The sequence below is a fragment of the Manis javanica genome, chromosome 12 (genome assembly GCF_040802235.1).
Source record: "Manis javanica isolate MJ-LG chromosome 12, MJ_LKY, whole genome shotgun sequence".
NCBI lineage: Eukaryota > Metazoa > Chordata > Mammalia > Pholidota > Manidae > Manis > Manis javanica.
The window spans coordinates 97,335,383-97,360,282 of record NC_133167.1 but is presented as its reverse complement, the minus strand read 5'-3'; the positions used below and the strand labels follow the sequence as shown (position 1 = coordinate 97,360,282).

The following is a 24,900-nucleotide window of genomic DNA, read 5'->3' as shown; positions in this document are numbered from 1 at the left end:
GTTCTTCCATGAGCAATGATCCACACCATCACACCCACCGTCAGCTAGTGCTACTGTGACCGAGGATTGGTATTTAATATGAAATCTACATAAATGGAGAAGCGGAAAATGATCCAGACTTTGCTAGGAGTCCCATGCAATGCTCATATGTGAGGCCTTAGCCTTAGACTACAAAAGCTCTGATCAATATTCCTATGAGGCCACAAATGACTCTTGTAGTATCAGAAGCAGATACATATCTTTTCTTCAATAAACAACAATTTTACTAATTGCTAAGACAAGAGGCCTCTCTTTAGGAGGATAAATACACACATACTAGCTTAGATCTGAAAATCAGCCAAGGGTGGGCTAGAATATGCTCTGAATGAATTTAATGAGCTGATGATACAATCAGATCTTCCTCAACCCCCAAACACCCCTAATATAACAGTTCCAAGACACCTAACTCCTTGATGGAGCTTCTACTAATTCTTGCCAAAAAGCTAAATTTCTCCCTCAGCAACTTGGAATTGCAATCTTAAACTTCTTCAACTCAGGTCATAAACTTGACAGTATTGAATTCTAGGTCAAGTAAACCCCTTGTTCCGATGATAGGACAACACCATAGACCAGACTTCCTTTCAACCAATCTTTCAAAATCTACTCATTACACTCGAAGGTGGATCCTGGATTTTCACTTTGGTTCCAGAGTGCAGCTATTTGATGCAGCATTTAGTGACATCAAGAGGTATCTTTCCACGCCTACCCTAAGTAAAGGCTGAAATTACAAACTTAATCCTCCATATCTGTATCACAGGACAATAAATCTTATGGGAGAAAGTAGCTGTGATGAGGTAGGGCAGGCCTCCCAACAAATCCTCAACACATTTGCTGGTAGGAATTGTAACGAATTTTTCTTTCTCATTTGAATTGCTAGTTCCATGGTGACACATCTGTATTTCTGCTTTTGGACTGAAGGAGATAAAGGAAGTAAACCATAGAACTGGGATATTTACCTCATAGAGATAGAGAGAGAAAGAGAGAGAGGAGTGTGTGTGTGACCTTTTGGGTTTGCAATCTCCAAACACAACATCAATTACATTTCTGTGACTTTAAAATTCAAAAACATACTTACAAATTATATTGTGGGTAAAGTAATTCAGTGAAAAGGTGGCAAAAGATACAGACATAACATCATGGAATAACTGACTTTCCGCTCATTTCTTTTTACTTATTGTTAAAGGATTAATTTCTCAAAAAATACATCAAAAGTGAAATGCAGGATAAAAGATAATCAGATGTGGTTAACTGTTCACTTTGGCTAATAGAAAACAAAACCAAGCAGCAACTTTTGCATTCAGACCTAAAACCTTTATTTTTCTGGAAAACAAAAATACTTTTTCATATACATTTCATTTACATTTGGGCAAAACTTATCTTTCCTCCAAATAAAATTTTCTGAACATCTTCCTCCAAAGTTTTCTCCAGCTCGGCTGACACAAATGCAGAATAACTAAGAATTAAACAAAAAACGGAGGCCACTACAAAGTCACAATCATTGTAGCAACAATGTTCACATTATCTCCCCTTTTACATCAAATAGGTACTCCCAGAAAGTTCAACTATTTCAAAATTTCTAATACAGAATCCAGACCCAGACACGCATCTTTCCTAAGGACATCCAACAGCCGACTGAGAATTCTGGAGAGTTTGTAAAGGCAGCTGGTGCTTCGAAATGTGTTTACATTTAGCTTTAGGCGAAATACAGAAATAAGGCATACCTAGGGGGCCCATTTAAACAGATGCAGAACATTTAAAAAACAATTAACTGTTCAGTGTTATTAGGGTTGGAAGAGAGGGTAAGGGAAACAAAGTGAAAATAAGAAACCAGAGCCCATAGCCATTGGTAACCGGAGTATCTGTCCAGTTAGCGCCCTGCCTTCATGGTCAAGGATCTTGGTGGCACGCTTGGGCACCAGGCAGATGCCCGTTCCCATTAGTTCTTAGCAATCTGAGGCTCATAAATCACTCCAAATGCCAGAGGGAACCACCTGTTCCCTTTCCCCCAGCAGCTACGGAAAGAAGTGTCCTCTGCTAGGACCAGTCACTCTATCTGTGTCATTTCCAACATCATACCCTTCCCAGAGTTATTTCACACGCATCATTACTCTTATAAGTGCTATACTAATAAAAATGGATGTTTGTTAGGTGCTTATGATGTGTCAGGTACTGATCTAAGATGACCTTTTCATTTGTTATTTCAAGAATCTTCACAATATCCCTATAAGATCAGAATTCCTGTGAGTCTTCTTGTATAGACGAGGAAACTGAGGCATAGAAAGGTCAATTTCACAGCTAGCAGGTGGAAGCCAGCAGGTGTCACTTGGGAGCCTTTATTCACAGCTACTAGGCTGTACTGCCACCCTGCCAGAGAGCCCAGTCATTGCCCACCTGCCACAGTTCCTTTGAAGAGAAGCTGCTCCCCCTACAACACTGTCCTTGCGCCCCCCACAACCCAAGGCACAGGTAGCTGGACCACAGGTTTAAACTCAGGTTTAAATACCCATGTCCAGCCCTTTGAACTTGCAGAAAACATATCACTATTCGGTATGACATTCTCATGCAACAAAGCGTTCCGGATGGATGAGCTATCTAGATGACTAAAGTTTAAATCTCTAAATCATTGACTCTTGTTATCAAATCCTGCCACAGTTCAGTGATCACTGTAAATGTTACTGAATTCTATGGAGGCCATTTGCTGTGCAAACATGTGCCCAAGCCACTCATCTCTGCAAGGTGAGTCTTTCAGTATTACTTAAGAAGCTGTTTAAAAAGATGAACAGAACTGTCTTAAAAACAGATGCATACTCTTAACCCTAATTCTGATTTTAATTCCCTGTCCACACAAAGCAAAGCCAGCACAGAGACACCAAAGAAATCAGCGGACCTGGACAAAGCCAGGCTCCAGCTGACTAACAGCTGGTGCTGAGGGAGTTTCTTTTGTTTTTGTTTTCTTGTTTGTTTTTTTACTTATTTCTAGATGGGTAGCTGGATTTCAGATTAAAGATGCTAGACTGTTAATGGACTAGAAAGTATGGTAAGCGCATAAGAAAACTCTTTTTGTCTGAAGGCAAAGAGCTGAGAAATGCTTTAGAACCCTGATTTCCCCTAACCAACTTCTTTCCAAACAGAGTCAAAATGCCTCTTCTCATTCCCTACCCTGCACCCTCCCCAAAAAGCAACCTAATTTAATTGTGAGAGTTCAACCACTTTTGTTTCAATACTAGGCAAAATTCCTTCCACTGAACTGTGGTAGGAAAGGAATTCAACCAGAATTCATATTAGTTTTTAGTTCAGGTTCAAGAAATTCAGATGGATACTATGCTGAGTGGACTCATCGTTTTGCTGGAAAGTCATTTCTTGAGAAATGGTCATTCCTCAAATTGTATTGTTAATTTTGCAAAAGCATGTTCTATTTTGGTACTTCTCAAGATACAAAACAATGTATCACCCAAGAATTTTGTAATTAGTCTCTTGGCATTGCTGAAATACTGCTATTGGCTAAGAGAAGTCTGGAAGTTCATGTTGGCCTCAAGTAAATCTGAATCGGACATTTCTACTGTGTGCTCAGAGCAAGTAATTAAAAAACAGTGCTAGTTCTTCATCACTATGATTCAGAGCCTCTAAGGTAGGTTTAGAATATGCAAACTAAGAATTTTAAAAATCAAAATAACATGAAATGATGAGGTCCTTAAAACTGATGTCTGACTTTTTTCACATTTATATTCTACTTATTAATATGCCATAATTGCAATTACTCCAACTTACGTTTTCACCAGACATCTTAATTTTTATAATACTGTTGCATAGACTGAATTCAACCTAATTTATTGCTGAATGAACTGCCAACTTCTCTAAAAGGTCAAGCCTTACAATTTCATAAAGGAAAAAAGAAATGGTCTAAATGCAATTTTGTTTAGAAACAAAGGGGACCATCAGGCATACAGGAGGGGGCACTCTGATGAGACTTGGGCTGGGGTGTGGGGTCCACAGGGAATTCTTCCTGGGGGAAGCCATGACTAATCTGATTCCTTATCCATTCTTCCACCCCAGAATCCCTTAAAAAAAGTCTGAATTCTGCTTATCTAGTCCTTAGCGCAAATACCATAAATAAGAAAACTAACTTTTAATTTTTCTAATAAGGAAGCAGTATTTGTATTTTGGAATTTAGCAACTTCTTAAATCAGATACTTCTTAAAATTAATTACTTACAAGGTCAACTTTTACTTTTTTTAATTTGAAAAAATTCCTTTATTAGAAAAAGACAATTGACTTTTATATAAATACTTAATAATTGAAGCTATTTCCCTAATAAATAGTAAGAAATCCTTACAATGATCATATTAATCTACAAAATTCTAATCAGAAGTTCCTGAAAACATTAATTTTTATTTTTTATTTTGAATAGCAATGGCTTAAGTTCCTATACATTTAAAAACACAAATTATCTAAAAAAATCCATTTGGTAGTCACGGATTAATAAGAGTGCTCTAAATAAATATTTAAACAATGTAAGAGCGAGCTCTACAAGGAATCCAATGTATCAAATGTTCTGAAACCTGTCAATTAAACAGAAATTTTAAATGTATGCACACATGTATCTACTACATACTTTCTCACTTCTTTTTAAAAACACTCGTTTTAATCTTTGTTACCCCAAAATAAACTAACTTGGCCTTCTTGCCTCTAAACCCTCTGAAAGGCTGTATTACACATGGCTATGGCACACAGATGGTATTCAAACAAGAATGTAACAAGGACAAAGATAAACCCCTTCATTCTCATTCTCCTGCTTCTCTGCAAGGAGCTGTTTCATCTGAACGTCAGAACACTTGGCACTAAGACAAAGAGAACCACGCTGTTGTCAGTACATCATTGTTACTGTACATTCTTCTAGCCAGCCACGTCCAGGAACCGGTGCTCACTTCCCAGCCCGTGAGGGAAGCACCTACGTGAAACCATGCTGTACAGAGATTCGCACAAGAACTATTTTAGTCAGAGTTCAGCGTCGATGATTTTAAAATATGCTCAGATATGTTTATAAATATCAGCATACTCAAAAACAAGGATTATGACATATACAGAATGATCTGACTCTTAAAGCTCTGAATCTGTTTACTTACACTTGTATCCAATCTGCCTCCTGCCAACTTCTCCAAAGACTAACACTTCAGCCAGGGTTTCAAAACCATCCTTATGTGACCTGGCCTCAGCCTACCTTCCTAGCGTTAGTTTGCTATTCTCCACATGAATATACAGTCCAACTTGCCCACTGACTGCCCGTAGAACATCTGCCTTCCTGTCCACACACAGGGGACGGGCTTATTAGCCTGAGTGTTTTGGGTTGCCTCCTGTCCCCTTGTCCCGGGAGGAGAGTGGGGTTTCCAGACCGGAGCTACTGTAGACTGCAGGAAGGTTCCTTCTTGCCTGGCTTGAGTCTGTCAGCTCTGGAACCTTCCTTTTGACTCAAAGAAGGAAAAAAGACCAAACCACACACTTAAAAAAAATTAAAGCCAAGAAGCCAGGATGAGTTGTATACTCCAGGGCTGGGGGCAGGAGAAAAGCTTGCAGCCGAGAGAAAACCCCTCCAGGCAGAGACATGGGGAAGGGAGGGAAGGGTGACTCTAAGAAGGGCCAGTGTGGAACATGAACTGGGTCTCCTTCAAGAAATACAAGTAAAGGTCGAGATTCCCTCAGATATGCTTTAGCAGCCGTCAGTGTTCCTCTGAATACAGCCCCCACCCAAACAGACTGGGCCCCACAACACTGGGGCGGGATCAACACTTCTGCTTATACTATGTGGCCTCCTGCTCTCTCATCCCCAGGGTAAAGGTAAAGCTGCTTGTTCAGTGTAAAACGGAAAGTACACATTTACATACCATCACTTTTAAATAGGATTTATATGGCTTAACATAAATAACTAGCAGTTGATCTCTACAAACAAGCTTGCTAGAAACAAGCCAAGGAAGGGCAGCTGACTGGACATCAGGAAAAGGAAAAAGACGGTTGTACCAAAAACACCTACTATTTACGAATTTTGCAAAGATTTCCTGAAAACTGAGATATAATTGACATATAATTGACATATAACATTGTATTAGAAAGATGTTTAAACAAACTCAATTACTTAGTAATTCCCCAATGACATTTAACTTTAAAGCCTTTTGAATGCTCTTAATTTTTAATTACATGGTATGAGTAAATGCATTTCTGAAATCTTAACATCACATTTGAAGCCCTAGTGGACACTTCTCACAGGACCTTGGAGGAATCGGTCCCACCTCACCTTGGCTGCAGACTCCCTCTCCTCTTCTCAAGGCACCCTGCTCTCTCCTTGTGTGGCTCCCATTGGTAGACCTTCCTTCATGAGCCCTCCTATAGCTCCTACCTGCTGGTCTAACTCTGGCCTAAGAACAAATAAAGAAAAGTCTTCTCCTTCAAATAATTCCAAATGGCGATCATCCCAAGACATCTCCCCTGTCAGATAAATACAGCCACCACACTTTGGAAAACACCATCTTAAAAAATGACACTCCCAAAAAGACAAAGCATTCCAGATGTGGTCACACTAGCATGGCGTCTACGTGCTTATTATCTCTCCATTCTGTACACTTCTTTTAATTCTTTTGTTTTGTTTTGTTTTGTTCTGAATAGCCACCTCAATCGCAAATAACAGCTAACACATTCCCAGCGTACAGAGCTCTGCGGGATCTGGCCTCTCGCTACGTGCTTAGCCCACCTTCTGCCTCCCCCTCCCACCCTAGGGCTACTCTGGGTTTCCTTTCCACTTCCTCGGAACTGCTTTCTGCACAGCTGTTTCTTCTGCATGGTTGTTTCTTCCTCCTGGAAAGTTACTCCTTCTCCTCTTTGCCTGGATAGCCTCCAATCATGCTTGACACCCTCTCCAAACCTAAATCAGGTCACCCAATTACTTTTCTCACAGCACTCTACATATGGCATGTTTTCCTTATCATAATTAGAGTCAACTATCTGGGTGAACATGTCTTACTCCCTGTTGTGGGATGAACTGTGCTCCTCCCACAAAACATGTTGAAGTCCTAACCCCTGGTGCCCTACTTGGTGACCTTATTTGGAAACAGGGTCTTTGCAGGTGTTAGCACATGAAAACGAGGTCATGAAGACGAGCTCAACTGCAACATGACTGGGTCCTTATAAGAGGAAAATGCCATGTGAAGACAGAGGCAGAACCTGGAGTGATAGAGCTGCAAAGACTGATGGCCACCACCAGCTAGAAGAAGCAAGCAGAGAAACTCCCCTATAGGTTTCAGAGGAGCATGGCCCTGCCAACATCACGATCTTGGACTTCTAGTTTCCAGAACTGTGAGACAATAAATTCCTATTATTTTAAGCCACCCAGTTTGTGGTACTTCTTTACGGCAACCCCAGGAAACTAGTACACCCCTTTGGACTAACAGCTTCCTGAAAGCAAGGCCGGTTTTGTTCGCCATGTTGCATTCCTGTCCAGGCACCCAGAGGAAGGGGTACAGGCGGGTGCAGTGAACATCTGTTCAGCAAATGCATGATGCTTGCTTGGTTTGTAGTTGGCTAAACCCTGGGTCTTTTTTCACTCACTCACTCACTCACTCACTCACTCACTCACTCACTCACACACACACACACACACACACACACACACACTCTCTATATATTGGTTTTCTTGACTCCATTTTCTTTCACTGATTATTTTAAAACCTAAATTCAGAATTTTTTCAAGTTTCATATTATTTGTAATTATGCTATAGTACAAACCCATCAGTCAATGGATTAAGTGCCATACCTATCTTTATATCACTGCAAATTTAATAAGCACATCTTCTCTCTTAACCCACTGATAAATGATTAAAGCTGTTAAACTTGCCAGGGCCAAGGCCAGAGTACCATGGCATGCCACCAAGAATGTCCCTCCAAGCTGGTATTGACCCATTAATCAACACTCTGGGTATAACATGCAACCAGCTAGAAATCCACATTTCTCTCCAGTTTATCCCCAGGTTATCACAACACAGGTACTAATGCTTTCTGAAATCCTAATACATTATACTTATATTCCCCAAAATCTAGCAGTATAATAACCACATAAAAAGAGGACTCAGCATAACTTGTTCTTGGTGAACATGCCTTTTGGGAAGCAGTCACTTCTTTTCCAACTACATACCAGCAACTGCTAGAATTCTGCTAGTGACTCTGTCCAGCAGCCCAACCTGTGGTCTCCAGGATCTATGTTGGCCTCCATTTTGAAAATAAGGGGAACAGCCACCTTTCCCTTTTCTGCTCCCCTTTTGTACTTCAGGGCACCTCCAAGATTTTGGGTGCTCACTCCACACCCACTCGTATCTACACAGGCCTCTGACATGCTGGGGTGTAACTGTGAGCTAGTTCAAAGCAGCGAGGCTCGCTCTCACCCATCTGGGCTTTGGGCCCCCTGCCCTTCTGTTCTGTCCTGGTCAGGCGGCCTCCCTCTGGTTAGAGACAAAAGACAAGGGGGATTGGGCAGCTCTGCCTCCTCTCAGTTACCTCTGGCTACCACACCAGGTCCCCCCATTTCCGTTCACCTTCCTGACTACTAAATGTTTCATGAGGGTTCAATGCAAACCCTCCTCTGCTATTTTTCACAGATTCATGCTTTTCACTTTATTCTTCCACCTTTTAAGTCTGAGTCCCTCAAATGAATTCCCACAATGAACCTTTCTGGCATCTTCCCTTCTTATTTCTCACTCTGATATTTGTTGTCTGATCAGGATTTTGGTTGCATTTGTCTCTTCTTTCCAAACAGTATTACCTTTTAGGGTTACAGAGAGTCCATGGGGTTATATCCATATTTTCTCTGAGTATTTAGAAATCTTATTTTTTTCTTAATTTAGGGTACACAGATTGAGCCTGACAGCTGGATATTAGGGAATGTTCTAAAGTATAAGCAACTGAGTTCCTTGTCACCGAGACAAATATTTTATGAATGACCAAAGGACGGCTCGTGCAAATTCTTTGAACCTTCTAAACTCTTACTACTCATCCTCCCTAACTTCATTTATCTTATATCAACAAAGACCAAGTTTGTTTAAGAATATTTCAGAGGAAGGTTTCAACAAACCCTGCTTGCGGGAAGCAGCAAAACAAAGTTTCATCACCTATACCTCGAGCTCTGTTGAGTTGCTTAACACTCTCTGAGCACGAGCTCAGAGGCGCCCAATCGGCAACGAGGTGCACGGTCCCACAAGGAGAACTGGAAGGTAAACAGCTTATTGTCAGGTCAAACCCAGGCATTATTACTTGTTCCTTCCTCAGGACTTGCCTAGCCTACAGTCAGGCATCCAAACCCATACCTGTAATAGTGTCCTTTTTCTGGGATATCTTTCTGTGAGTGTATTGATAACTTATTGAGGAATAAGAAGGAAATGTAACAAACACTAATAATTAAGAGTATGATTGGCCACTTTCTGGTTTCATAGTCTTAAGGTATCCTTTTCTTCCTCCTAAACATTTCCTTTCTCTTCAAACAGGGAAATATAAATAACCAAAATATTCTTCCAATGGGGCAGACCAAGAGCCTAGCACAACTAAGACACTGACTGAAGGCTATTCTCCAACTTAAAAAGCCAAGCAAACTTCTCTGTTGGGTTGAAAGGATCATTTTAATCACACAAATGGAGTGAAAATATGTGGAAAATATGTGGAAAACGGTTCCATGTTAGCTTATAACTTTATCTGGATGCAGAGAGAGAGTCTAGCTATGAGTCATCCTTGACTCTGGACCCAGTCTATAATTTTTGGTCATTTCTTCACCTCCAAAAGTTAAAGTATTGTCACTACATAGTAAGTAGTGTTTTTCCCCACTACAAATATGCTAGAAAAAAATCCAGGGTTAGATGTGAAAACTGCAACTATGTACACAAATGCATATACACTTCAGTCAATTATTTGACTCATTCCTGAAGGGGAAACTGAAGGAGGAAGGGGTGGGCAAAACGTTCTTTGTGACCCTTTAGAATGGCAGTAACAACCAAATAATTATTCCCTTACTTCCAAGCATCAAACAGAAATTCAAGATGGCCCTCTTGTAAAATTAAACACCTTTAAAATATTGTGAGTCAGGTGTAGTCAGACTATTACCATCCACATTCATTTGCTCCTATAGGTAAGAGATAATAAAAGCAGGCTCCTACCAGCAATCTTGCATTGGGATGAGGCCGGCAGGGTGGGTGTTTACCTCTCAGCCCTCATTTTCTCACCAGTGAAATGAAGATATCATTCTTACAGGTTGCTCCGAGGGCCAAATGAGATCATACATGTGAAGTGCCCACTGCAGAGCAGGCACTGAAGGGGCAGCAGTGACTGTTCAACTTATTATTAGAATATAAACCAAAGACGTGTCTGACATTCATCCCTGGAAACACCAAGTACAGTCCATTTATAAAAGCCACTTACTTTTATTGAAAAAGATTTGTAGATACATAGAAATTAAGATTTAGAATGAAACAGACCACCAGTCTAGTACTCTAGCTTTTAAGGGAGAAAGCTGAGGCCCAGGGACTCTTCCTGGCACACAGAGAACCAGTCACTGAGACAGACTCAGAATCCAGGCCTCCCCAGTCCACTCAGTGCTCTGTTGATAAAACCATGTGGCTTATCACATTGAATTCTGTCACCAGCCACTCACCACCACTCTCGATGCCCTGCAATGCTCTGAGAGAAGAACTGCTTCCTAACTAGGGACCGAGGCTGCACCTCTGCTCAGTTCTCCAACTAGCTCCCTGAAGGCATTTTAGGAGAAGCCCAGAAGGGCAGACTCCACTTCCCTCCATGTCCCCATCCCACCCCTCTCTGCTAAGAGATTTTGTATTAACAAGTCTTTTCTTCCTTATCTGAATTTTAGAAGGAGTCGTTTATAAAGAGGAAAAAAAAAAATCCTTGATTATGTGTTTGGAAAAAGAAGTTTTCTTTTTTGACATAAAATTCCTGTACGTGCAAATATCTGTATCTTGACATCAGTTCTCTTGAAGGCTTTGCAGCACAGTCTTTTAAATGTCAGGAGAGCCAAGAATCAGATGCTAAATCTTGCAGAGATCTATATATAACTGTTGTATCTTATAGACATAAGGATCTCTCTCCTGTATTATAATTGCTTATTGAAAAGTGTAAAATACCAGTACTACTAATTCTTAGCAAGTACATTGGGATTTCTATTTCCAGAAGTAGAGTGGGCTGCATGCTCTGAAAATCTTTCTATGAAAATAAAACTGAATGCTGGATAAATGACAATAACTATGGTAGGGCTGAGCAGAAAGTGATGGAAATTTCCCCAAGACAAAGAGAGACAGACAAGAGACATAGAGGATAAACATCAATGAGTGAGATGAAAGCAGAACAGTGGATGTTAAGTTAATGTCAAGAGAATAAACGTCTATATATGTACAAAGCCTCAGGTCCTCTCTCAAGATGAGACCGTTGAAATCAAGACTACTCTGCAAGGTAGGTCAAATGGGGCTAAACTGGCCCAGTAGTAATTTTATGCACCCAATAAAATAGTTTCCTGGTTTATTTGTATATATAAATGCAAATCCCCTCCATGGGAAAACCTACCCTATTAAGATCTTCAGGATTCCCATTAATAAATTCAGCATATGAGTTCACAAAAATTCCCAAACACACCCAACAAAAACCCTGCTATATTGAAGAGTCAATGGAAACAACCAACAGATTTAAAACCCGTAAGGCTTTAGATACTGGAAATACCACACAAACATGTGGAATAGCTATGTAAGAAAGTTTAAAGTAATAAAAGGTTAAATTTTAAAAATGAATCAAAGCAAGAAATTACCAAAATAGGTAAATTTTTAAAAAGAACTAAACAGAACTTGTAGAAATGGAAAATATAATCAAAGAAATAAAAAAACTCAGTATATGAGTTAAGCAGCATATTAGACACAGCTAAAGAGAGAATTCATGAACTAAAATTCAAGACAGTAGTTGCATGTTAGTTGCAGTTCATGAATTTTAAGGTTTTTATATTATTAGGGAGGGGAGATGGGAGACTTGTTTTTCGAGTATACACAGTAAAATTTCAGAGGTATGCACTAAAAGATTAGAAATAGAGTACATATCATTCAAGTAAGTAGAGGATATAAATGGAATAAGAAATAAGTAAAATCCAGAAATGTAAAAAATGATAAAAAAATACATAGAAAACACAAATTGAGATGATAGAAACATGTCTAAAAGATCAAGAATTATAGTAAATATGACTGACTGATTTTCCAAGTTCAAAGTCAAAGAGTATCAGATTGGTTTTTTAAAAATTCCAGTTATAAGTGTTATTACAGAGACACAGCAAATCAAAAGAACCTGAAATGTTGGAAGCAAAGAACAACCAGTCAGTTGACAATAAAAGAGACAGAAAAACCTACCAAAGAAATACTAATAAAAAAAGAAAGCTGAATAATTATATTAATATAAGACACATCAGACATTAAGACTAAAAGCCTTTTTAGGGCCATTCCATAATGTTACTACTATTAACATTAAACAGAAATTATTCTAAATTTGTAAGCACTAACAAGATAGCCTCAAAAATACCTGAAACAAAACTTGGGAGAACTATAGAAACTGACAAATCCATGTGCAGACTGGAGATTTCAACTTACCCCCCCCCACCTCAGTTACTGATGTTACTTAATCACTGATGTTCAACATCAGTGACAAATGCTACAGATGGTTTGAATGTCAAAATTAATTTGACTTAATACACTTAAAAATAGGAATTAGAATCTGCTATGTGTCAGGCACTGTTCTAGGCACTGGAGATAGAGCAGTCAAGGGAGACAAATAATAAACAATATAGAAATGCAGAGTACTAGCATATGGGACCCTGCACCTAGCAATTAGAGACTCTGAACTCTTTTGAGGCCCATGAGAAAATATATAAAAATTGATGTAACTTTAGACCATGAAGTAAATCTCAACAAACTTGAAAGGAAATGAAATCATACAAATCTGACCGCAATGACAACTGGTCAGTTAGCTCAATCACAGATCCATTTTAAAACTCAAACTTTTGGAAATTTACAAATACACTGAAGAAATTTAGAATAATGTCGTACCTTTCATAGAATTGCAGGCTTAGAAAGATCTTTCAAGTTTTAAATGTCTCCCTTTTAGGCAAAAGAATTACATATAAGCTACTTGAGCTTAATCAGGCTGAATTTATTATCTTTATCCCAGACCTTATCACTTCATTGTAGTTTCTTTTTAAACACTGTTCACTATTTAAAAATTATCATATACTGAAAATTTAAATCTTTGTACATCTTCATTTCAACTTCTACCACAAAATCCCTGTATTCATCAGGACTTAGCTTCAGCTGTCAGTGACAGAAAACCCCAGATAACAGTGGTGTGGACCAGAAGCTTTTTCACTGTCGTATAAATAGGTCAGGAGGCCACCGCCTGGCTCCACTGATCAAGGGCATAGGCCACTTTAATACCTTTTTAAAAGTGTATTTCCTAGAGGTCACAAAAGATATTTTCCTTACTTGGTATTGGCTAGAATTAGTCCAATGACAACAGTATGCTGCAAGGTTGGCTGAGAACCTAGTCTTTATTTCAGATGTTCATGTAAGTGCCCAGGTAAAAACCAGGAAGCAGGGATGCTGAGGGAAAACAGCACTCCTTCTTATATGATAAATACAGTAAGAATCCTGCCTAGTCTCTCCTCTCAGCCATCTACTAGGGTGGTACAAATGAGTGGATGGCACACTCCGGTCCAGGATGCATGAACAGCCCTGCTTCTCTGAGGCCAGGAAGGTTTGTAGTCTCTAAGGTCCCATGTATAGCCTGGATCATTTTCTTTGGCTTGCCTAAGAGACTGTGTTGCTACAGCCACCATAATCTTAAGGGCACAATCTCAGCGATATTTTCAGTTAAAATAAAATTCCAAATGCAATTTCCTGAGGACGGCCCTTATCTTCCTTAGGAAGTTGCTGGACAGAAAACTTTAAACTGTGAAACACAAATCCTAAGATGCTTGCCTTCACATTTTGGTTTGACTTATTCCTTTTAGGGCTACACCTGAGTAATTTATCATCTGGGCATGGACACATGGGATTCCTTCAAGGCTTCACCCTGGGTTCCTTCCATAGACAAGCATATCCTAGCACCTCATGCTAATGACACTTGCTGCCAGAGAACCAAAAAGCCCAGCGCCCCTTCTCTCAGGGAAGAGCCCCTCTCTGGGCCTGTGGGCTCCTTCTCTGGGCCGGGCCCTGCATGGCTGTCTTTACAGTGAGGTCTGGTCCAGGAGCTGGATTTCAGAGGCACTTGATGGACAGCAGTTCAGTGTGGATAAGGCCGCAGGGCTCCCTGAGTGTAATTCCCTAAGCAAGTTTATACAAACTAACAGGACAGAAACAGTGTGCCTAGCATTAACTATCACAGAGCTATCAGAATCCTGCCAAGTGAATCTGATATAAATTCTTCCAATCCTACACTGTCCTCCCCATCAATCACAAAGGACAAACATGCGCCATTTACAAGCTTTTTGTATGTGGGAAAAGAAAAGTAGTTAAAAGTATGCCAAATGTTGCCTAAATCCTATGAAGCTTTCCTTCCACTTTCCTGAAATACAAACATGTCCTTGACCTCCCTCTATCAAAATACACAATATCGTATTTTAAGTATTTTTTTCCTAGAAGGCAAAAATACCCTAAAAGGCTCAAGGACTATAAAAAACACTAAAAGAAAAAAAAAATGTAGTTGCCCTGCATGTGATTAACCTAATTAATAATAACAAATCAGTGAGAGTAAATATCATTATGGTACTATGTGCTTTCTTTCAAAATCAAATAATACCTAAGCTTGAAACAGGGTTACAAAGGTCATTTCAAGTACTGACATTTTTTTATTAAGGACTTAAAGGATATATATACATAAATAATAAAACATATACATATATATAATTTATTATAGAAAAAAATACATTCTCATGAATCCCTAAGCTTGATATGATTCCGCTTTGAAATATATTTCAATGGAACATATGCTACAATAAGAAACTTTTTACTGTTGGTGATTTTTCCCCTAAAACAAGCTTTCTATTTGTTACACATAACCTGTTCCAAGATTTAAAACTCATTTGTCACTTATCAAAGTCTCAAACGTCTCAAACTCTAAAATCAATACCAAATAGCATTCAAAACTAATATAGCTTTAATATGTGTTTCCCTCATAATTCCTCCTTACAGAAAATTCTTCTTTTCTGTAATTCATTATTGAGGAATAAGATGTTTCAATCTACTAAATGTTCTATTGGTAAACAGTGATGCTGAATCCATTACTGGGGTTCATGCAAGAAGCCACAGGATGGGCTTTTTGGGTCAGTGTAGGCGGCTTTATGAGAAGAGAAAACAGAAGAGAAGATTTTAAGTGATCAGAAAGATTCAGCTTGGCAGCATTTGTTTTAGGAACCTAGCCACTGCTATTCAGAAGGCCTGGAGAAACCATGTCTTCGTGTAAGTGCCTCTGAAGTGAATGAGGGAGACAAGACACAAAAGAGGGCAGAAATAAGGGAAATATCTGAAGGGTCTGAGGCAAAGATTCCTGGGAGATACAAAGCAATACAAAGATATTCCTGGAGATACAAAGCAAATTCACACATAAGGTAGGGTCAGAGGCAAAAGGAGAGCCCACCGTCTGCATCCTCAGGGCAGGCTGACCTCCAGGGCAGAGTTAGAAGGAAAAGGATTCAGACAGGCAATTTGCACTTAACCCTGGGGGAGAATTCCTGGTAGCAGGAGTGTAAAACACAGAGACTTTCACTGGTCCTGCTTGAAGAGAATTCAATCATCAATTTAAGACTTAAGAAGAGTTCTAGCAAGTTCCTAGAATGAGACCTGTTCATAAAATGCACACAAATATATCACCATTATGATTTTAACTTCTGCTACTATTACCAAGAGCTATCATTTATCAAGGACTTACTAGGTGTAGGAGCTAAGCTAAGTGCATTACATGTGCTAACCCCACCAAAGTACCCAATGATCCTATGACATGGGTACTATTATTATCTCTGGTTTACAGATGAGAAAATCAAAGCTTAGAGAGATTAAATACCAGCTAGTATATCAAATACAGGACACATAATCAAGTCTGCCTGACTCTCCATAATAGTATGCAATATTGGCATCAGCTTTTTAGAAGCAATGTCATGAAGTCTCATAATTTAGAAAGAAAAACCCTTTTTAAATGGTTCTGGTTTTTTTATAGCCACTTAAGTTTTTGATTGGTTTGCACCATCTATAGAGACGACCAGCATGTTTACATTTCATTCAAGGCTCAAAGTTTCCATGCTGAGCACTGGAAAGAGGAAACAGTGCTCTGATAAGCAAAGTGTTAACTGCTACATCCCAGAAAGTGAACCACGGGCAGTTCTCTGCCAATAAATAGTCTAGTTATGAAGTACACATTCTAAACTGAGATGAAATACTATCCAGAATGTGACTTAAGGAGAGAAACTTGTTACCACAACATAGTTAAAAGCCAGTGTTAGCTATGATGACATCATCTAGCTCAATATAGCACGCCACAGAGAAAGAATTGACGGAGTTGCAGGATACTGTTCCTGCAGTTGCAGATGTTGTGGAAAAAAGAAAAAGGAAAAAGAAGGAAATCAAAAGCAAAAAGAGGAATATTTGAGACTACCATCTGGACACAGAATATAATGTAAGGGGGGTTCCATTTTTAAGCAAGGCCATTTCACCACAGGCTTTGGGATATGAAAATAAAAAGTAATAATTGGGGTCATTCATTGCTCTCCTGGTATGTTCTGGGAGCCTGACATACCTTTCTTTATTTAATCTTCACAACCCTCTCAGCAGAAATGTCCCATCTTCAGATGATGAAACTGATGCTCAGAGATATTAAGTAACTTGCTCAAAATGACAGACTAGATTTGACCCTTGGGTATGTAGCTCCAAACACGACACCCTTTCCTCTACGCCTCTTAACCTTGAAGTGAGGAGAGATGCAGAGTTCTAGCCTGGTCCCAGGCTCTGGGCAGCCCACCCAACTAACACCCAACTGAGGAAAGATAACTTGAAGGTCATTATCAAGATGTAACCAAAAACACATTAAGGAGACTCTAGAGTTGAAAAACCTCATCTCCAACAGATTTTTAACCTTTGAAATTCATGAACCACAACTACCTCAAGACTGAAAGTAGTGTTATTAAAATATAAGCAATGGAGAAAAAACTTTAAGGACCAAGAAAAATAACTAGGTAAGCACTGTAACTTATGTCTGTATTAAAAATTCTAACATATATTACTCACTTCTTCTAGCTACAAAACCCCCCAAATGGTTTGATATCAGAAGGCTTCCTGCTACAAAATGCTAAGACTTTTACTAATACAAATAACCTGTTCTGATACATTATTATTCATTTCACACTTTATATAGTTTATTCCTTATTCATCTCCTGAGTTGTGAAATATCTAATATTCTCAATTCTCTTCATATTTCTGAAATCAAAACATATTTCAGAACAAATAAATTGTTGTGGCCTTGCCGATTACATTTTTTTCGTGTTTTCATCTTACGAGGTTGTATTTCAACTGGTCTCTGATAATATCAGGAAACTATCCCTTCTATTATCAAAGTTTATGAGTTTTTCTGTGGCTTCGTTTTGTGCATGAGAATAAACGGGTATAATTCAGCTGAAGTCAACATTATATTCTTAATCCACAGAAGACTGAAGGGATGTGTTTGAAGGAGTGAAAAGGGGGAAATAAGCAAAGGGTTTTGACACGTATTTGATTTATCATTTGAGATCTTATATAGAATTTCTCACTTTTAACTCCCTATTCTAATTCTTCAATCTCTTATTTCAAAATAAGCTTCATGAGGGCAGGGGTTTCTTTTGACTGCCTTGTTCACTGGCACATCACAAATACCTAGAGAATGTCTGACATATAGCAGCCACTCAAATGTGTCCTGAATGGATAGATGTTTGGATGTAGTCACCACCTGTTTCTTAAAGACAGACCACGATGCCTAGCAGAGAACAATCAGGACAGGGTGAGGGTCTGGAAACCATGCCATCACTTGAAGAGCAATGAAAGAAACTGAAGATGTTCAGGTACAATAACCAGTGATGCAGCTGGGACCCAGAGAGGGATCCCTGCTCTGAGTACAGCCAATGAGCTCTGGGAGTTACCAGCCACGTGTCTGGGCAAGGCCCTGGAGGCTCAATCTTCTCATCTTTGAAACAAAACTGTGTAAGTATTAAATGAACAAGGAAAGTGTCTGGCATATAGCAAAGAGCTTTAGAAACATAAATTGGTATTATTTCTACATTTCACATCTTTTCACTCTTGGGGGAAAAAGGACTTGGAGAATAGATGATAACCTCCCTTGAGTATGTGAATAGCCATGTGTAAGAAGACAATGACTCTCATATTAAACTAGAAGAGAAATCTCCAAATAAAAGATATAATATAAAAAGAATAAAATATTGTCCCAGTAAAATGCAGACCTTCTTAATGAAGAGAGTTTCCTACCGACAAAGGTGTCAGATTTGTTTTTAAAACACAGGAGAGGTGGTGATTCAAAAATTTACAGAACTACGTTTACTTAGAAAGGGATTAGTTAAGGTATCTGCCATCTCAGGTTCCATGATTTAATGGTACAAATTCTTTTCTTGTCACTGAAAAACCAAGTTTTTCATGACTTCTGCATATGTATGAACCAACAGTCAGATTACAAGTAGACTGTTTGCAACAATCCAGATTGCCAAAAACCTCCCACCCTGCTCAACATCCTCATCTTCAAAAAAGCTTCACAGTGGCTAGAAAATACAAAAGCCCACAGGGTATGTCCTCATAATATTGAGGACTTTGGAAAAGTGTCAGGGAGTATTACACCATTCTATATCCACTGTTGAGATCAAATAAATATTGATTTGGTAAACTTTTCTAAGTTTAAAGGTTCAGCTGATGCAACAAATCTATTTCAGTGTTAACAACTGTAATTGCTCTTTCTCTCCCCTTTTCCCTGTACAGAATACCAAATTTAGAAAAAAGCAGCAACCGCCCTTATTAACAGCTCTACCAATGTACTTATAAAAAACAATTTTCAACAAGACCAGAAAAGAAAAACTCTGCCATTTACCCTCTTAGCCCAGACAATGGCAATACTAAATAATGGAATATTCCAATCACATGTGAACATGAGATTTTGGCTTTTCTCATTTCAGTAAAATTTATCAGTCTCCACTTCTTTAATACTCATTATTGTTATGCTTCCAAGACTTGAGGTAGTTGTGATTCATGAATTTGAAAAAATAGAATGTGCTGGAAAATTAGGATCATTTTTACAAGACAACATTTTTGGCTGAGTGCAAGGATAATGAAGCTAGCCTAAGAGAGGAATATGGAATCAGAGAAGCAGGGAAAGGACATTCCACTGAGCAAAATTGAGACTTGTTCCCACTCAGAGTGGATTTAAGAGAAAATAGGAAAAACTTAAAATTTTAAGTTATTCCAGAATTAGATAGCTGCAAGGAGTCAATTCCCATCAAACAGCTGCTTGTATATTTCTCAACCTCTTCCTTTTACAGGTATTTTTAAGAAGGAAAAATATATTTGGAGTTCTTTATATACCAGTGTGTCCTGACATAGTTAAAGAGATCTAGAATAAAAATATGAGTTTTCTGGGCTGTAGGTCATTTCACGTGTACTATTTTCACAATGTCATGGACTCTGCTGAGTTCTCTGCTAATGTCTTATCAGTCTTTCCTCCCAAATCCTAAAATATTTTAAAAATTGATTGTTCTCTGGTTCACCACACCTCCCCACCATTTCTCACTATTTTGCATTAACTAATGTTTCATTTGTGTTACATGCCTAGACTCAGGAAACTGGAACCAAATTAATGGGAGCTTCTGTGAGGTCGAGGAAGCCTCACAAATGCACAGAAATCCTTTTGTTTCTAAGGAATTTATATTTTCAGGGAGAATCAAGACTGTTACGTGTCTTTGATATTTACATGCCATGTGAAGGATGAGACAAGCCCAGGACTTTATCTTTTGACCTTTGCTATTATGTAAATGTATATAAAGGCAATTTATCATGAGAATAAATGGAAACTTTAAAATCTTACAAAACTGACCAGGCAAGATTTTTAAAGTTATTTTTTTGGGTGAATGAAGATAAATCATCTGATTTTTTAATTTGTTTGAGTTTAGAGGAAATTTGTTAACTATAAAAGCACTTCAACACCTACTAAGATGGTCATTATTATTTTTAAAAATAAACAAAGAAGAAAAGTTAAGTATTGGCAATGATGTGGAGAAACTGGAACCCTTGTGCACTGCTGATGGGAATATAAAATGATGCAGCTGCTACTGAAAATAGTATGGTCATTCCCAACAAAATATTAAATGACCAAATGATCCTGCAATTTCACTTCTGGATATATATCCAAAAGAATTGAAAGCCGAGACTCAAACAGATCTTTGCACACCCATATTCTTAGCAGCATTTTCTGCAATATTCAAAAGGCAGAAGTAAGCCAAGTATCCTTCCACAAATGAATAAACAAAATGTGTACATACACAGAGCAGAATATTATTCAGCCTTAAAACAAAGGAAGCTGACACAAGTTACAACATGGATGAACCCTGAATGCATCATGCTAAGGGAAACAAGCTAGTCACAAAAAGAAATACAGACCGATTCCACTGATATGAGGCATCCAGAATAGCCAGATTCACAGGGTGACGGCTGCCTTGGGTTGGGAGAAGGTGGAAAAGGGATACTGAGTTTTAGTTTTCCGAGACAAAAAAGTTCTAGAGACTGGTTGTGTAACAATGTGAATTAACACAAATGAAATGTCCACTTAACAATGGTTAAGGTGGTAAATTTATGTTACATGTATTTTATCACAGTTAAAAATGTTCAGAGTGATGAGAAAGCCTATATATATTTTACTCCACAACCACTTGGGGTTCTATTTTTTAATGATAATACTAGACTGTATGTCCCTCGGACTTAGAAAAAGAAGCCATGTCATTTGTTATTTATTCTGGGTACAGATATGCCAGTAAGTCTGCCTTAGAATACAAGTTCCAAGAGCTCAAAGAACATGCCCTTTTTAAAATTTGTGTCTGTATCTAAGTACACAGAAAAGTGCTATATTTGGTTGGCATTCCATAACTACTAAGTGGCCTTATGTCTTAAGAAAAATCAAATTATAAAGTTTAAAGTTTATCTTTGGGCTCATAAGCCAAAGATTTCATTTGTTTAAAGAACAGCAAATTATTTTGTGAAATCATTGGTTCTGTATGTCATCTGTCAAGAGGTGACTTGTGAAAGAACATAAACTTTGGTGGCCTTACAATGGGCTCCAACTCTCTAAATTCTAGTTTGCAGTGTTTAAATTGTAAATGGGAAATTTTTTCAGTGGGGAGGGTTGCTGTTTAAGTTGTAAAGCCTCAAGTTTAGTGCCTTGTAAAGCTCCAAGTCCTTATAAAATGGTTACTGTTCTTGAAAAAGCTAATCTAAAATATGTTCTCCCAATAGATGTTTTTTAGGTGTAGCAATTCTTTTAACAAGTACCTCATGAGTAATGCTTTAGAGACAGAAATTACTGAAACACAAACCTAATTCACTGAATTCTAGTCTGTAAATGATTTGTACAATAACAAATGCGTAACTGGTAATAAGAGGATTTCAAAAAGCAGTTAACTATATCACTCTAATTCAATTAATAAACTGAGCCCTTTCTAGCTCCATTTAAAAGTTACTGAGAAAAGCAGTAATTGAAAGTGATGACTCACATAGAGGCTGACATCTTGGGAAGACATAACATTGGCCCCTTTGTAGAGTAACTGTAACGCACTCTTCCACCCGAAGCTAATGGGATGCTTAAAATGAATGAGGATGCAGATTTTTCTAAAAAGTTACGAATTACATTCCCTATGCACACTGTTTGATTTTTGTACTTTGAAAACGTTGCCAGCTATCCTAAAGTTGTCCTTTAGAGTCAGGATTGAGGGAAAGGCAGTGTAGGATGGGAGCGAGGAGAAGAGGAAAGCAAGGCTGCCTCTCTGGTGCCAAGGAGTAGATACTGACCTACGGTTCCCCCACACACAAGCATGCTCCCCAAAGCCTTTGCTAAGTGCATGTAGCAAAGTTCTTCAAGGCTGACCTTTTCCAAAGGAGAAAATACAAACCACATGCTAAGAACAGCAGATAGTGAAGGGAGACACGCAGAGCGTGCTCTACGAGAGCTCAGCCTTGACGGCTGGGTCTCTAGTGTGAGTTAGGCTCAGGTTTAGCTAAACAGTTTGCCCATCAGGTTTCCAACTAGAAGAAAAATGGGAAAGAGGAGGAAGAGGAAGGAAGAGGAGAAAACCCGGAGCCTGCTGAAAATGCTCCATAGATTATAAGCTCAAACAGCCACCACCTGCCACGGCCCCCAGTAACACCCCAGCTACGCATCAGGGTCTCTAACATCTGTGAGTGTGACATCATACCTGGTGTGGTCAGAAGAGATGTCAGGAAGCTCTTGGCGGGGCGGGGGAACTACAAATACGTAAATGAGAATGGGCTCCGGGCTATTTTCCTCTAGAGCAGGAAAGGAACTTAGGGATCTTGTGATGCTCTAAGCCCCTCTTGTCCTAAGCACTGAAACAGAGTTGAACAAAAAAAATTTAGTATTGGGGATTAAGAAGTTACAGAAGAAAAATGCTGACTGTTTCCTACAGTTATAGAGATTCTCAACATTTTAGTATTTCCAAATATGAAAATACATAATTTATACTACCAGTTAGCAAATTAGGAGCTTCCTGCAGGCACGACTTCATTATGTACAACCCCTAGCTCACTCTTACATAATATACACACCTCTGAGGAAGGGGTAGGCATGGTTGTGCTTGAAATGTATAGGCTTCTCCTGAGTCAAGAATCCCATGACTTATTAAAGCTAGTAATGCTGTATATCATGCCCTTAAAGACATGGAAAATTCAACTCAGGAGACAATTTCAGTAGACATTCTGTTTAAGTGGACGCTAGAGAAAAATTACTTTAAGAAGTTAAAACATTATTCTACATACATAATTGTGTTGGGGCAAGAAAAAAACAAAGATCCCTGCCCTCTTCTTTCCCTCTTTTATTTCACTCAGTAAAAATCAGTTCAATAAAATGAGCTCTTCTCTTCTAATTCTTGAAAAGAGCGTGAATTCTGATTCCTGCCTACAAAGTCAGAAATCATATAGTTCAACTTTATGGATTCCCCGTGTCTAATATATAATGCACTAAAATGTAGATGCAATGAAGTAAAGGCTCATTATTAAACAGTAGAGCTTTCAGTTACCACTGCTACCAACAAACCCTGTTGGTGTCTCATCACTAGTCACCTCCATTTCAGTAATATCGTCCTGCCTGTCTTACACCATCACCTCCACCTCTCATCACCACACACAAGTGTCAACCAGCACTATGACCTGGCTGGTGATGGCCAATCCAGAGAAAGTCAAGTATCAGATAGCAACTGTACTGAACGATTCAAAAACTGGGAGTAGGGTTCCCAAGGCTTTGTTTAAAGTTTCAAATCCTTGTAAAATTGATGTACTACTATTTCAGTGTAGTTCAGTGAGATGGATAGTGCCGGAATATCAGTTTTTGAAGCAGTCAGGGCATGCAACATATGTAGAGTTACCAATGAAATAAACAGAGAAAAATACCTTAAATGCTTCACAAGAAAACTTTTAAAGTGACAATGGTAGTAGATTGTTCCTCCTTCACATTTCTTTAGTACTCTTGTCACACACACACACACACAAAAAAAAACATCAGAATAATGTAAACATGCTATTCATTACTCAGAAAGTTCACATGATCCATTCCGGTGAGATAAAATGCACCATCAACAGAAATTTTATGCAAAGTTGCTCTTTTTTTGTTTGGTTCACTAAACTAAGTGCAAACCATCTGTTACCTATGATACTCAGAAAAAATAAAATATCAAACAACTATTTTTTGTTTAAGATAACAGAACAGTCCTCCAAACAATACTTGTTTAAAAGCATCACTTAAGAAGGTTTAAGCCCTAATGAGTTTAGATGACTGAGAACCCATATTTAAAGTTTTATTTTTAGGTTAAGATAAACATTTTTCCTTTTATTTGGTAAAAGCATGCCATTTAAAAAATTACTGACATTCTAAGAATGTCACTACATAAAATGACTTATTCAAATACATTAATTTCCAAATTTTAAATCTAAAAACTTTCAAGTTAAGACTGCATTTTGATTCCCATTTATAAAATTCCTCCCACATAAGTAGTATATTACAGTGATGATTTGCTTCCACAAAAGCAGAATGGCTTGATAGAAATCAGTTTTGATTTTGCTAAAGCTAAATCAGTTAGCTTTTGAAAGACAAAATGCTCGAAACTGAGTCTTCAACTCTGCTTCTAGCTGTCTGACCTTAGATGCTTTATGTCTCTGAGGACCTCAATTTCTAAACCTATAAAAAGAGAGCTCTCAAATGTCATTCTCAGGAGCTCACTTCCCTTCCAAATCTGTCCAACACTGTGCATGGCATATATGTAATGCCAGGAACCCAATAATTGTCCATGGCCAGGGAGGCTGGAGATGAACACTTCTAAAGCTTCAGAACTTGTCTACAAGACAGTTTTCAATGTATTACTAAGTTTAGAGTTTAGAATTCAAAACCTGTTATCACCAGTGTGTCACTATTTTTGTAGTGGTATAACCACATTTCCAGGATATTGAGTCTTATTCATGTACTATCATTTAATGAAAAAGTGATTTTGTTTTAAGGGTGAAA

At 38.5% G+C, this 24,900-nt stretch overlaps 1 protein-coding gene across 7 annotated transcripts in view; it reads right to left on the bottom strand.

The window, feature by feature from the left end:
• The window catches only part of SLC7A2 (solute carrier family 7 member 2), a 58,529-nt gene that overhangs the window by 25,311 nt on the left and 8,318 nt on the right, over positions 1 to 24,900 (bottom strand). For 2 of the 7 annotated variants that reach the window (XM_036997072.2, XM_036997085.2), the window contains one exon: positions 22,583 to 22,733. The exons of the other annotated variants lie outside the window; for them this stretch is intronic. The gene's annotated coding sequence lies outside the window, so the exon portion shown is untranslated. The remainder of the gene's footprint in view (positions 1 to 22,582; positions 22,734 to 24,900) is intronic. 7 annotated transcript variants of the gene reach the window in all.